This window comes from Varanus komodoensis, unplaced genomic scaffold (genome assembly GCF_004798865.1).
Source record: "Varanus komodoensis strain SLA01 unplaced genomic scaffold, ASM479886v1 scaffold5, whole genome shotgun sequence".
Classification (NCBI taxonomy): domain Eukaryota; kingdom Metazoa; phylum Chordata; class Lepidosauria; order Squamata; family Varanidae; genus Varanus; species Varanus komodoensis.
Window position 1 is genome coordinate 35,658,191 of NW_025336087.1, and position 12,066 is coordinate 35,670,256.

Genomic DNA, 12,066 nt, shown 5'->3' on the forward strand with positions numbered 1-12,066 from the left:
TTGCTCTGCATCCCAGCTATGTTCTACATTGTTATGGGGTGGATGGGGCCCTTGTGCATTCATATTGCATTCTTAATGCAAATGATTTGGGGAAATTTCCATTATCTTCATTTCAATGCAGAGGAAACAATATACTAGCTGAACTGCCAAGATAGATTGGAAGTCAGAGCCTGGACACATCATTCCATTTGGTTAGAGTCCTTTTAAGCACCCCTTCTGAAGGACTGAGGGATCAAGCCCCAGGGCTTGTCAGTCGCACTGGCAGATTTTCATGCTTTATGGTCCTGCCACATGTTTCTGAGTACCTACCTACTCTTATGTGGCCTTCTTTTTTCTGGCGCTTTGTTAAGCGCTTCTAATATTTCTGTATGGCAGCTGCTCTGCTCTTCCTCTTCCCACCCCTGGCCTGTATGTGCTGCATAATTACATTAGTATTTAATTAAAAGCAAATAGAAATTGCTAATGAGAAGTGCTGAGAATCTAAGTATTTTTATTAAGCATTGACTGGAGGTGTGTGCGTGTATGCATACCATGTATTTGTAGCGGTATGTGAGGAGTTTTCCTGCTATATATTATTTAAAGACTGTTCTTCAGTATGAAGTTCCATAGCAACATGCAAAATCTGAAAGTTCATGCTTCCATACAACTCCTATTCTATGCCTGTATCCTAAATCACTTCCAATTATGTATGGTAAATTCTTCAAATATCTGTGAGGGAAAAAAGCTTTTCCTGAGAACCTAGAAGGCAGACATCCAACATCACACAGGAGGTGAAAGGCTTTCAGCTTTAGCTGCTAAGCCATCAAGTCCCTGCTTTTCCTTTTATTGTTTTCTTTTTAGTACAGACTCACCAAAGTTATTTTTCTTCAGTATTCATTCCACTGAGAAACCTCAAGCGAGCGGTTCCACCAGACATTGTGAAACAGTCTTGCACCATCTTTAGGTTTCTTTCTACAAAAAGGTCACAGTGCTGCCGTTCTTTTCTTTGGCCCTCACAGAATACATAACTTCCCTCTTTAAAGCACTCCTGTTTGATCCCAAGACATCAGTTGGGTCCTCACAATCCGTCTTTGTTGTTTTTAAAGATGTTACTAAAGTCTCAAAGATTCTCAGTGCAACAAAGCTGGGTTTTCCTTTCTATTATAATGCTCATTAATGCTTGCCTCTTCTATGCTTTACTTAAATAAGCAACGCAAGTATATTGTTGTGTTGTGGGAATTTTTCCTATTTGATGGGGGGAAAAATCCAGCATTAAAGCAAAGAGGAATATTTCAAGGTACCGGGGCTCCATCATTAACAAATTCACAGTGGAATCCATAGCTAATCAGATATTCTAGTCTCTGATGAGTGCCTCAGATGATTCATATGTTTAATTTTGTTTTATATTTCACAAGCATTAAAATGAAGAATTGTTTTAACCCCATTATCCATTAACTTGTTCCCAAGCTACTCAACTCTTCTGCACCCCACCCTTCACCCCCTTTCTTAAAGTCCAAAATTGCCTGTTTCTATGGAAACAGGCATAGATGTAACATCTGCTATTCACAAGAAAGAGAAAGACGAGGAAAATGGATCAAAAAGTGTCACTTGCATTATGCAAAATTTCATAGCTTTGGTATGAATCACATGCTGTGAAAAAGGTCCTTTGTGAACATGAAAGTTAGAAAGGTCACTCTCACATCAGAGGAATTTTTTTTAAAGTTTATAAATGAAACCTCTTGTGTGACAAAGAAATATAATCTTAAAATTTTAACTTGCTGCATTTCTATAAATCTACCAAGAAAAGTTATTTACTTTTATTCTATGACTCTGTGTGTTTGTATATATGTATGCATCCTCTAAAATATCTTCAAACAAAAGGGAATGAATTTGTATTCCCAATAGTATCCCAAAGTACTCCCTCCCTCCCCCCCTCCCTCCACGCCCCTCTCTCTCACAGATACACACACATTTCCACATAAGCTTTCATGGCTGTTGTTTACTTCGTCTCTTCTGTGAAAAGCAATTGTTGGCTTGTATGAGAGTGAGTGGGAAAATATATGGATGTTGATATAGTGAGATACTATAAACTTATGCAGAAGAGGCAGAAGCTGCAATCCAGAGCCTCATGTGGTGTGAGCTCTGGTTCCCATGTGAAGCTCTTGCATGCAGGCTCCAGTCCATTGATCTCAATAGAGACAGAACAAATATCTGTTTTCTTTTTCAAGGATACAAACAAGTATCTATTAGCTTTGTTGAAACTAGTATGCAATATACTAGAGCAGCCGTTCCAGGGGGGAAAAACACTAGATTGAAGTGTTGGGCTCTAAGAATCAATTTCCGATATAATTTCACACTTTATTTATTTATTTATTTATTTATTTATTTATGGTTTTTGTATCCATCCCAATTACTAAAAAGTTCTCTGGGAGGCTTAGAGAGAATGAAATTATGTACTAGAAATGTACCAAAAAGGGACCATAATCTTAGTATTGCGTTCTCCTAACGTATAGTGGCAGAAATGTGGATCAAGTTTTCATCTTAAAGCTTGGTTTCCATCAGTTTCCTGCGAAATGTTGGTACTATTTTTCGTTGATTACTGCTGCTTTACAAGACTTGAAAGATCTGGATTTGCACTGGCCAAAGCATATTTTCTCTAAACTACAGTGTAAAACAGTCTTCTAATCAAAAAACAGCCATCCCATTGACCCATCCCATGCGCCTAACATTAGCCTCTGACGATTTTTCCAAAAAAGTAAAGGTGCTGGATAATTAAACTCAAAATGCGTCAGATGTTATTACTCTGGTGACTTGAGTGAGCTGGTGCTTGATAAAGCTGTTTACAACATAGGAACAATGTTATGATCTAACACCACCCTTCTTGTTTTAGTCTAACAGTTTAGCTTTCATTATGTAAATTCATTGTTACCCTCATACCCTCAGTCTATACAACTGTTTAAGCCCTACTCCAAATACTGAGTTTTGCATGCACTGAAGTGTAACACATACTAATTATTTTTTCCAGACTCAAATGGGCCTTCTAATTTCCCAGCCAGCTTTTGAGAACCATTAACTTCTTCCCTGCAAGTTTCTTCTTAAGTAGAAGAAATTCAACAGCTGAGGCTTTTCCAGTCACTGCTTCTCTGTATAAAGAAACATCTCACCTGCTGAACATATGCTTGACCATGTCTGTGACTCTCAATTGCACAAGAACTCTGCCAAGAGAAACTTGGGAAACATGATTGGGAGGGTTCAGGAGAAGAACAGAGGGCCCTGGTGGAATACTTGCTGTCTCTAGTGAAAAGGTCTGCATGCAACATGGAAGGCCCTTGCTTGATAATTGGGGTAAACTGGACTAAATGGGGAAATAGCAAGTTGTTTGCAGAAACCATTTTATAGCACTTTCCAGTCATACAAATTGGGTGTCTGTCATCCTAGAAGCATCCCTAGAACTCCTTGATGAATTCTAGGGAAGATTAGACAAATACTGCTTTTATCCTGAAATCTCCCTGCCTCTTTGAAAGCCAGTATGGCATAATGGTTAAAACTTGGAACTAGTGCTCAGGGTTCTAGTCCTTTCTAGTCTTGAAGCTCACTGAGTGACTTTGAGCAAGTTACTGATTCTTAGCCTAACATACATCACAGCAGTGTCTTGAGGGTGAAATGGAGAGAAAGTGAAGGATTATGTAAGCTGCCTTGGGTTATGCACAGGAAAAATGCAGGATATAAACACACATAAAAAAATTCATGGAACCTTACAAGGGATCTAGATGATGTTATATTCCTCTTTCAATGTTCCTGTGTTTTCCCACTTTTTCTTCCATTATTTTCTTACCAGAAGGAATAAAGTAAAAGGCAGAAGAGGTGTTGCATGATGTATTTGGACAGATTACATAGGGGGCCTTCATCTGCAGAGGAAAGGGGAGAGGCCACATCTCTGTGACTGAGGTCCTAGAGATCTTCTTTGCACGTGGAAGATCTCATCTTTCTCCAGAGAAGGATGGAAAAACTCTTGTTTAAAATCCTGGAGCCCCTGCCAATCAGTATGGACAATACTTGGCTAGAAGAATCAATGGTTTGGCTCACTGGAAAAACCAGTGGTCAGTTTCTTACATTCTTCTCTTCCTGTGTTTGGAACCACCCAAAGATTTGCAGCCAAATCCAAAGTATGTTTACTGAACAACAAGTTCCATCTGGTTGCAGGTGCAATACTTGCAGGTCGGTATGTACAGAGCTGCAGCCAGACATTGTATTTGACCATCCTACAGTCTATTTGATCATAGAAGACCAGGAACACTGGGAGCTGCAAGCCCAGGCTATTAAGAGACACACAGAGGCAAACACTGGGCAGGAAAACAGGCACTGCCTCCATACAGACTGGTTTTGCAAATGAGTTTGCTTCATCAAATGCCTCATTCAGCTCTCCCTGGACTCACAGACTATGCAGTGTCTTTGCTGTCCTGGGACTCTGAAAGCAAAAAGATTCATACGCAGAGTTTTCCTCTCCTGGTAGTTCTTTGGACTGATGCTGAAACATTGAACTGGAAGCACAAGCAGCATTAACAATGATGACGTAGCTCCACAGTTCAACACACAGTGAAACCCTCCATTGTATGGAATCAAATACTTGTTTCATGGCATGAATATCTGGGGGCTCTTAATAAACTAACTGAACTGGGGTCTGTGTGCTAAATTCACTTTCTCTTCACTTGCCTAGTCTTTTTTTTAAAGCGAATGCGTAACATTTTCTCATTTGATCATAAATCATAAGAATACTTTGAAGAAAAGATTAATTAGGTCTCTTAAGATTCCTTTGTAGTTTTATACCTTCCTTTCATGTCTCTCAGTTTGCTTTTTCTCCTCTCCAAGAATCATCTCCCATAGTTAACTGATTGGATTTTGTTTCCATCCTTCCAGACACCAAAAAGTTACACAGCGAGCAAGTCACAGACTGACCACTTCCTTGCTGTGGTCTATTGTTTTCTCCTGCTCCTCCAGGACTTCCAAATGAAAGATGAATGCTGATGAGAAATTCATTCTGGCATTTTCCAGTTGTGAATTTCTAGATACCTGCACTAGAAGCAGTTGTGATTTAGGTTTTGGCAAATATTTTCACAGAGGAAGTCTGTGACTTTTTGAACCTTCTTTCCATATTGCAGTATAATAGATTCAGACTGTGTAGATGTAGTTCAAATTTGCAATCTTGTTCCCCTTTTCTTCTGGCCACCCTCTTTTATTTGGTTACTTTATTTCAGTTCTAGTCCAAAAACACAGTGTAAATATAATATCTAAGAACGCCAGTATTCTTTAAAACAGTGCAAAGTTTTGATAGGATTTAACTGAGTTTTGAAAGGAATGAAAAATGAAGATACAACTAGTGGCCCAGCAAAATCTAGAACATCATAGAGGTTGAAAAATATCCTGACTTTTCATCCCAACATTATTGACTTTCACACTGCATGTCCCTGGCATATTAGACAAATGAAAATTTGAATGCTCCCATGATTTAATACAGGCTTCCCCAATTTGAGTGGGGATTACGTGAGTTGCAGTCTAACAAATCTGGAAAATGCCAGGGTGGAGAAGGCTGACTTAATGTGACAAAAACAATATTGTTGCTTGAAATCTGGTGAAGTAGGCTAAATTTACTTACTGAAAAACAGTCACATATACATGCATGGCTTTATTTTATATTGGTACAGCATATTCTGAAGAAGAATGAGGAGATAATAGCTGATAGGAATAGCCTAAAGCTTTTTGAGTGTAGGAATATGGCCCTGCTAAAGCACGGAGGTCACTGCAAGCACAGAATTCCAGTAGAGTATCCATAACCACAGTGTACACATCAGAACTTGGGTGGCCGGTTACAAAGCATCTGAAGAGAAGACTGTGTCTCCATGAGGACAAACACTGGCATACAGTGTGAATATGTGAATGTATATGTATTGAAGCAAGTATAGAGATAATGACTACAGTAATTATTATAGGAAAGAAGGAAGGAGAAAGAGCTGACACTTCTTTTGCGGCCCTTAAGTGGGCCTGTGATGTTCAGGCAGGAAGGTTATCCTATCCAGTGAGATTTGGGGTGCAATCTCAGTTGAGAAGTAGAATGCATATCAGCATTTACCTGTGCCGAGCCCAGAGCTGGCTCTTTTATGAGCCAAATGAAATATAACATGGGTGATCTATGTTTGAATCCACCTTGTTTTTAACTTTAAGCATGTTTGGGGCCTCTGATACTGACTGGGAGAGATTATGGCTTTTCCTGCTGTACCAGTGTGAATGGGAACTGCTTGTGTAAGCCTCACAGCATAAAAATGCAGATATCTCTGTTTTTCTTCTCAGTTGCTGAGCTAATAGCAGCTGGGGGGTTGTGTACAGTTTCAGTCAGGAAAATAGCATGGAGAAGTTTAAACATCCGTCCCCCCATGTCACAGCTGCCATCAAGTCAGAGTTTCCCACATCAGCTTTTGTTTTAAAGATAAAAAGTTAGAAGATTAGTCATGGATGTCCTACATCACATCTGGTCTTGTATGCATCACATTTATTTTATAATAAATGCACCATAATAGATTTACTTTTCTTTTTTCACTAATTAGATCCATATTTCTGGCACTTGCTAGTCTGTTTCCTTGATAAAAGAAAGCTAACAAGGAATGGGCAAGTTTTGCCTGTGGCTTATGCTAATCTCAAGTATTGTGCCTCATACTTGTACTTCAAAAGTGCATTCCTGTGCAAAAATTAAAAAGCAATGATGCCACATAATTCAAAAAGTCAGTTAAACAAACATTCACCATAGATTATAATTGTACACTATAAGTATTTGAAGTCTTGGTGATATTATATATTTCCACAGAAAATGCATCCGGTCTGTTGGCTTCATTGATGATCCCATTTTTGAAGCCTCTGGTCCTTTCTGTGTGCCTGGCTTTAAATATGATCTGAGTTCCAGATATCTTTGCAAGTGTGTGCTTCACTCACTATTTAACAGCATGATGGGCTCGTTAACCTAGAATCAAGGTTTCACCTAGATTGTGCTACATTGACAGCAACTTAGAATTAACTCCCATAGAGCTCACCAGGGAATGGACCAGGTGGGAGAGTTTGGGACTGCAGCAATCCTATGGAAGTTTAGTAGATAAAGTGGTACAATTCCCAGCATGTTCCAGCCAGAATGGGAGGAGTTTCAGGACCTTTTTCTGCCTAAGCAAGTGTGACATTGTGCCCTGAGTACTCATGCTTGTGTAAAAAGTATGCACAGTAACAGCATCAAGCATGAAGCATACTATTGCTGCTGCTGCTTAAATTTTTCAAATTTACCCATATGTTAGATTTGGAACAAGCAAGCACACTGGAACTTGCTTTCAATAACAACCTACTATTGTCCTTTTCATAAGTAGTTGGCATGATATCCGAACACAAGCAGTTGGTTATTTAGGAGTTAAATACCCATGGTTTGTTGTTGGGTTAACTCTGTGTAGTTTAGGAATTTCCAGTCCATGTGCCATGCTAACAATCTATGAATGGAGCATTAATAGGTTGTTAATCGTAAGTAGATATGAGGGCAATGGATTCACTCACTCACACTAAATTATGGCAATCCATGGTTTAATTTAATTACAATTGCTGTAATATATAATACTGACTCATTGGTTGCTTATGGAGTTTTAAATAGGGAAGGCCAGCTGGGAAGAATTCTGGTTGGGATGAATCAGCTGTAGTGGATTAAGATGAAAATGTTTCTGATTGCCGAAATGCAGGATGGGAGGAAATAGGCCTTGAATATTTGGTGAAACATTATAGCCGATCAAAATGACCTAAGTGCCATAGCAGAAGATTCACAGAAGGAGCATCCAAGGAGACCAACATGCATATGTATTTCTGTACTAATGGCAGAGGCTCCGAGCCAAGATAGGAGGGTTGAAGTACCTGGTTTTAATGCTATACTTGTTTTTGTTTTCTTTCTTTTAGTCAGCGTGGTGGAAAGAATGAACAGATACAAGTGAATGTTGCCAACTCTAGATTTAAGCTCTGTAGGAAAAAGCAGAGCATGGAACACTGGAGGTTGTGTCACACTGTACATACAGGGCATTGTGACAAGTTGACAAGAAAACCTAAAACGGGCAAGCTCATCTACACAAATGCCGTGGGTGAGAATACAGGCTCCAAAAGTAATTTAGTACTGGGTATTTACTATCAAATTGGTCTTGAGATAGCAAATGCAATCAGGGAAGCATTCTAGCAAAGATGTATTATAATAGTAATTTCAGTTACTGGCAAAATGAAAAATAAGTCATATACGTGAAAGAGGACTCAAACAGAGAGAATAAAAGGGAATCTCAGGTATCCATGGAAAAACTTTTGACACTGTTGACACTGATAATTTTTCCTTCATTGGGTCACTTTTCTGTTAGATGTATATTTTAAAAAACCATCAACCAATATCTTTTGCACATAAGTGTTACAACTCATTGGTTCTTCTGACTTCAACTATCCCCACATTAACTGAATAAATATACATTCCATGTAGGTGTCTCAATGCAGTTCAGTGCAAGCAAGTGAAAAGCAATGCATGAAGTGCAAAACAACCTGAACTTCCTGCACACCCTGATAGGATTTGAGTTCAGAGTTAGTTACAAGGTAAGAGAAGAAAAGGTTGATCATTCAACATTAACATAATTAAGAAGGGCATAAAAATAAAACTGTGACCATCATAAGGTCCTTTTTACAAATCTATGATACAACCACACTTGTAATACTGGGTCAAGTTCTGATCAGAACACCTAAAAAAGATATTGTAGAACTGGGAAAAGTGCCAAAAAGGCCAAGTAAAATCATCAAAGTACAGGAGCAAAGATAGTAATGCCTCATCTTTAGCTTGGAAAAGAGGTGAGTAAGGGGAAACATGGTAGAAGTATGCAAAATTATGCATACTATGGAAAATATGAATAGTGAAACATCTTGTCCCTTTCTTGTACCATTATTATAGTCACTGTATGAAGTGATTGGTTAGAGATATGGAAGTGATAGAGGGAAATAGTTCTTCAGATGATGACTAGATAAACTATGCTATTCACTAGCATGAGCTGTCATGATGGCTCATGGATTTAGAGTATGCCTATGTACATAAGTTGCTAAGAAACATGGTTAAGACTGTTGCATGCATGTCCTGCTTGTGGGTTTCCTGTAGGAAGTTGGTTGGTCACTAGGCTCAAGATTAAGCCTAGAGTAATCTAGATATCACTAATGCAAGCCTTGCTCAGCTGTTCACCCATAAAAAATGAATGGACAGTTGGACATTTGAGGCATGCTAATTGATTCCTTCCTTTAAAAGTTTTATATTCAAGGGTTCCAATATCCTTCCATTAATCTGGGATACAGGGTGGGTGTTCACACATGCACTCTTTACAGTTGGAACTGGTATGTACATGAATTTTGGGGGAAGGCTTATAACTATGACTCAGATCCTCCTCTCCCTAACATAAGAACCCCTGATCAGGTTTATAGAAAAAGCACAAATAGGCTTACTAAATAAAAGCATGATATTAGCCAGGCTATTAAGTGTTTGCTCCATTTGAAGCAAATGATGTTTTTATCAAAACATGGTACTGCCTTATGGATATCTGACACCTAGTTTTCTTTCTCTTTGCTTGCTCCGTCCAGGATTTACTTTCCATGTGCTGTTTGTGCTATGAAAATGTTTTGATTCTTGATGTTGGATGTGTGCTCCCAGAGGTTGCCAGGTTTCAAGCAGAAAGATAAAGCTTTGCTCTTTATGTTGCCTTGCAGCAGAGAAGGAATACATACCACACACTGTGTTTAAATCCTTGGTTTTATGAAAGTAAGAATAATTTCTACTTTGTGGTTCTTTTGACATTCAAGTGGTGTTTCCTCAGGGAATGAACCAGCCAGCAGAACATTTTCTCAGCTTCTCATGGTTTCACAAACTATACACAGCTCTCAGGAAAAATTGCCGGTGGTATAGAAGAGAGGCAAAAAATGGACTGAAATTGCTAGAAAGAAGCATAGTTCATTTGACACTGCTGACTGCAATAAAGACACCATATATTTATGAAAATAACTGCTTGAGTGTTGTGATCCATAAACAAAGCAAAATCCATACCCACAGTAATTGGTTGAATGCAAAATTAAATGCTGTAGTCCAAATGAGAAGCCGAGTTGGTTTTCCAATAAAAGGAAACAGCAAATAAGAATTACTGAGTCCACTTTAAATAATTATAGATCAAATGCACTGGCCACAAATTGAATCCTGGTATACATGTGATTCAACTTGAATTTCAGGTCCTGATATTTAGTGTACCAAATAGTTATTATATAGCTGGCATTACTGTAAGGGTTTTTTGACTAAACTCTGAATACTGCTGAGGATACCAGTGTAAGCAGCACTTTTTGCTACATAATGGTTCTGCTGATATTATAAAGCAGACAAACCTAGGAAAAGGCTTTTTCTTGTTCATCTGTTTCTTATGACCAGGGGTACTTGTCCATGCAATATCCAACTATATTCTGCTGATATAATCCAACATTTCTGAATCAGTGGTCCAGCCATTTCCCTCTTGGTGAGGGGTTTTAAGAGTGTCATAGAAATCAAGAACACTGCCTCCAGAAAATTATACTCTCACTAGAGAGAAGGAGTGCCAGAAGATGAGACACCCAGGTCACTCAATCAGCTACTGGGGAAGAACACAGGATAAGTACAAATAACATCTTGTGCTGCACAACACATACTTTTGGAGCATGGAACATGAGACACATGAATCAAGGGAAACCAGAAATTTAAACATTACAGTACTTTGTAGGAGTGATATAAAATGGACCAAAATGGAAGTGCCTTGGCATTTGATTGTTTAGATGTATAACCTGCATTGTGGATAAGAAGCTGCTGTTAGAAGGAATACAGAAAAGAGAATGGTTTCCCAAAGGCAAAGGCATCAGACAAAGATGTATTTTATCTCCCTAATTCTTTATTCTGTATGCAGAACATATCATAAGAAAAAAGAAAACTGGATTAGGATCAAAGGAAAAAGAAACACCTTATATCATATTACATTTAAAGAAAAATTAAAACTGTTATGACCAATTAATTGTGATCCATTTTCAGTCAACTAAGAGAATATTTTTTATCAATTAACCTAATTAATTAACTCTACAACCTACTTTTAATCTACTCTTACCTTAGGTGTGGTACAGCCAGGCTAACTTTCTTGCCACACCAAACATAAAGGATAAAAGGATCCCTTAAGAGTTTTCAGATTCTCAGTGTTTTACTTTTCAGAATTAAGACTAATCTGCTGTATTCTGAAAGCTTTCTCATTTAATTCTTGAATGTGAAATATGGACAATTTGAAAATTGCTCAACATATTAATTCCAGCAGTACAACAAAACATTGAGTCTGGTACAGATTTATTTATCCTTTCTATTTTCAGAGGAAATCAGGCCTCACTGGTGTAGTGATTTAAGTAATGAATGATGAGATGTAAAGTTTCCCCTCCTCAGCTTAGTTCAGCTGTGAGCTCACTGGAGGAGTTTGGGCAATACTGTGGTGGCAAATTTTCAGAGCTGCAGCCATGCCCTCAAGAAAAGTCCAAAAGCAGGCAGCTGTGTTGATCCACATCAACAAGTCAGTTCTAGAAATTTTATCACTGCCAAAGCAGTTCTTTCTTAAATCTAACAGGTCTTAATTGTATATTCAAGAGCAGCATATCCCAAACAACAGAGGACAATATTGCGGGTGAAATTTCTTTCCCCACAGCTACCATGAGAACGGGAGATGTTTTAAGAAGGAATCAAGTTTTCTGAAGATGCCAGCTTCCCTGCCAATCAAAAAGTGTTGGTGTTGTATCCTGTGAAGCTTTTCACCAACCCACCATTGCCCTTAAGTAAGATCCTGAACCTTAGTCTCCAATGGCTATATAGCAACTGAGATATACCAATTTGTCCCCTCACATCCAGATGATCATTTAAATGTTTCCAAAGACACCAACTTTTTTGGATGTAACAAGCTATATGAATAAGCAGAGATACTCCTCAAGTTTCATTACCACCACAAGGAGAAAATTAGAAGT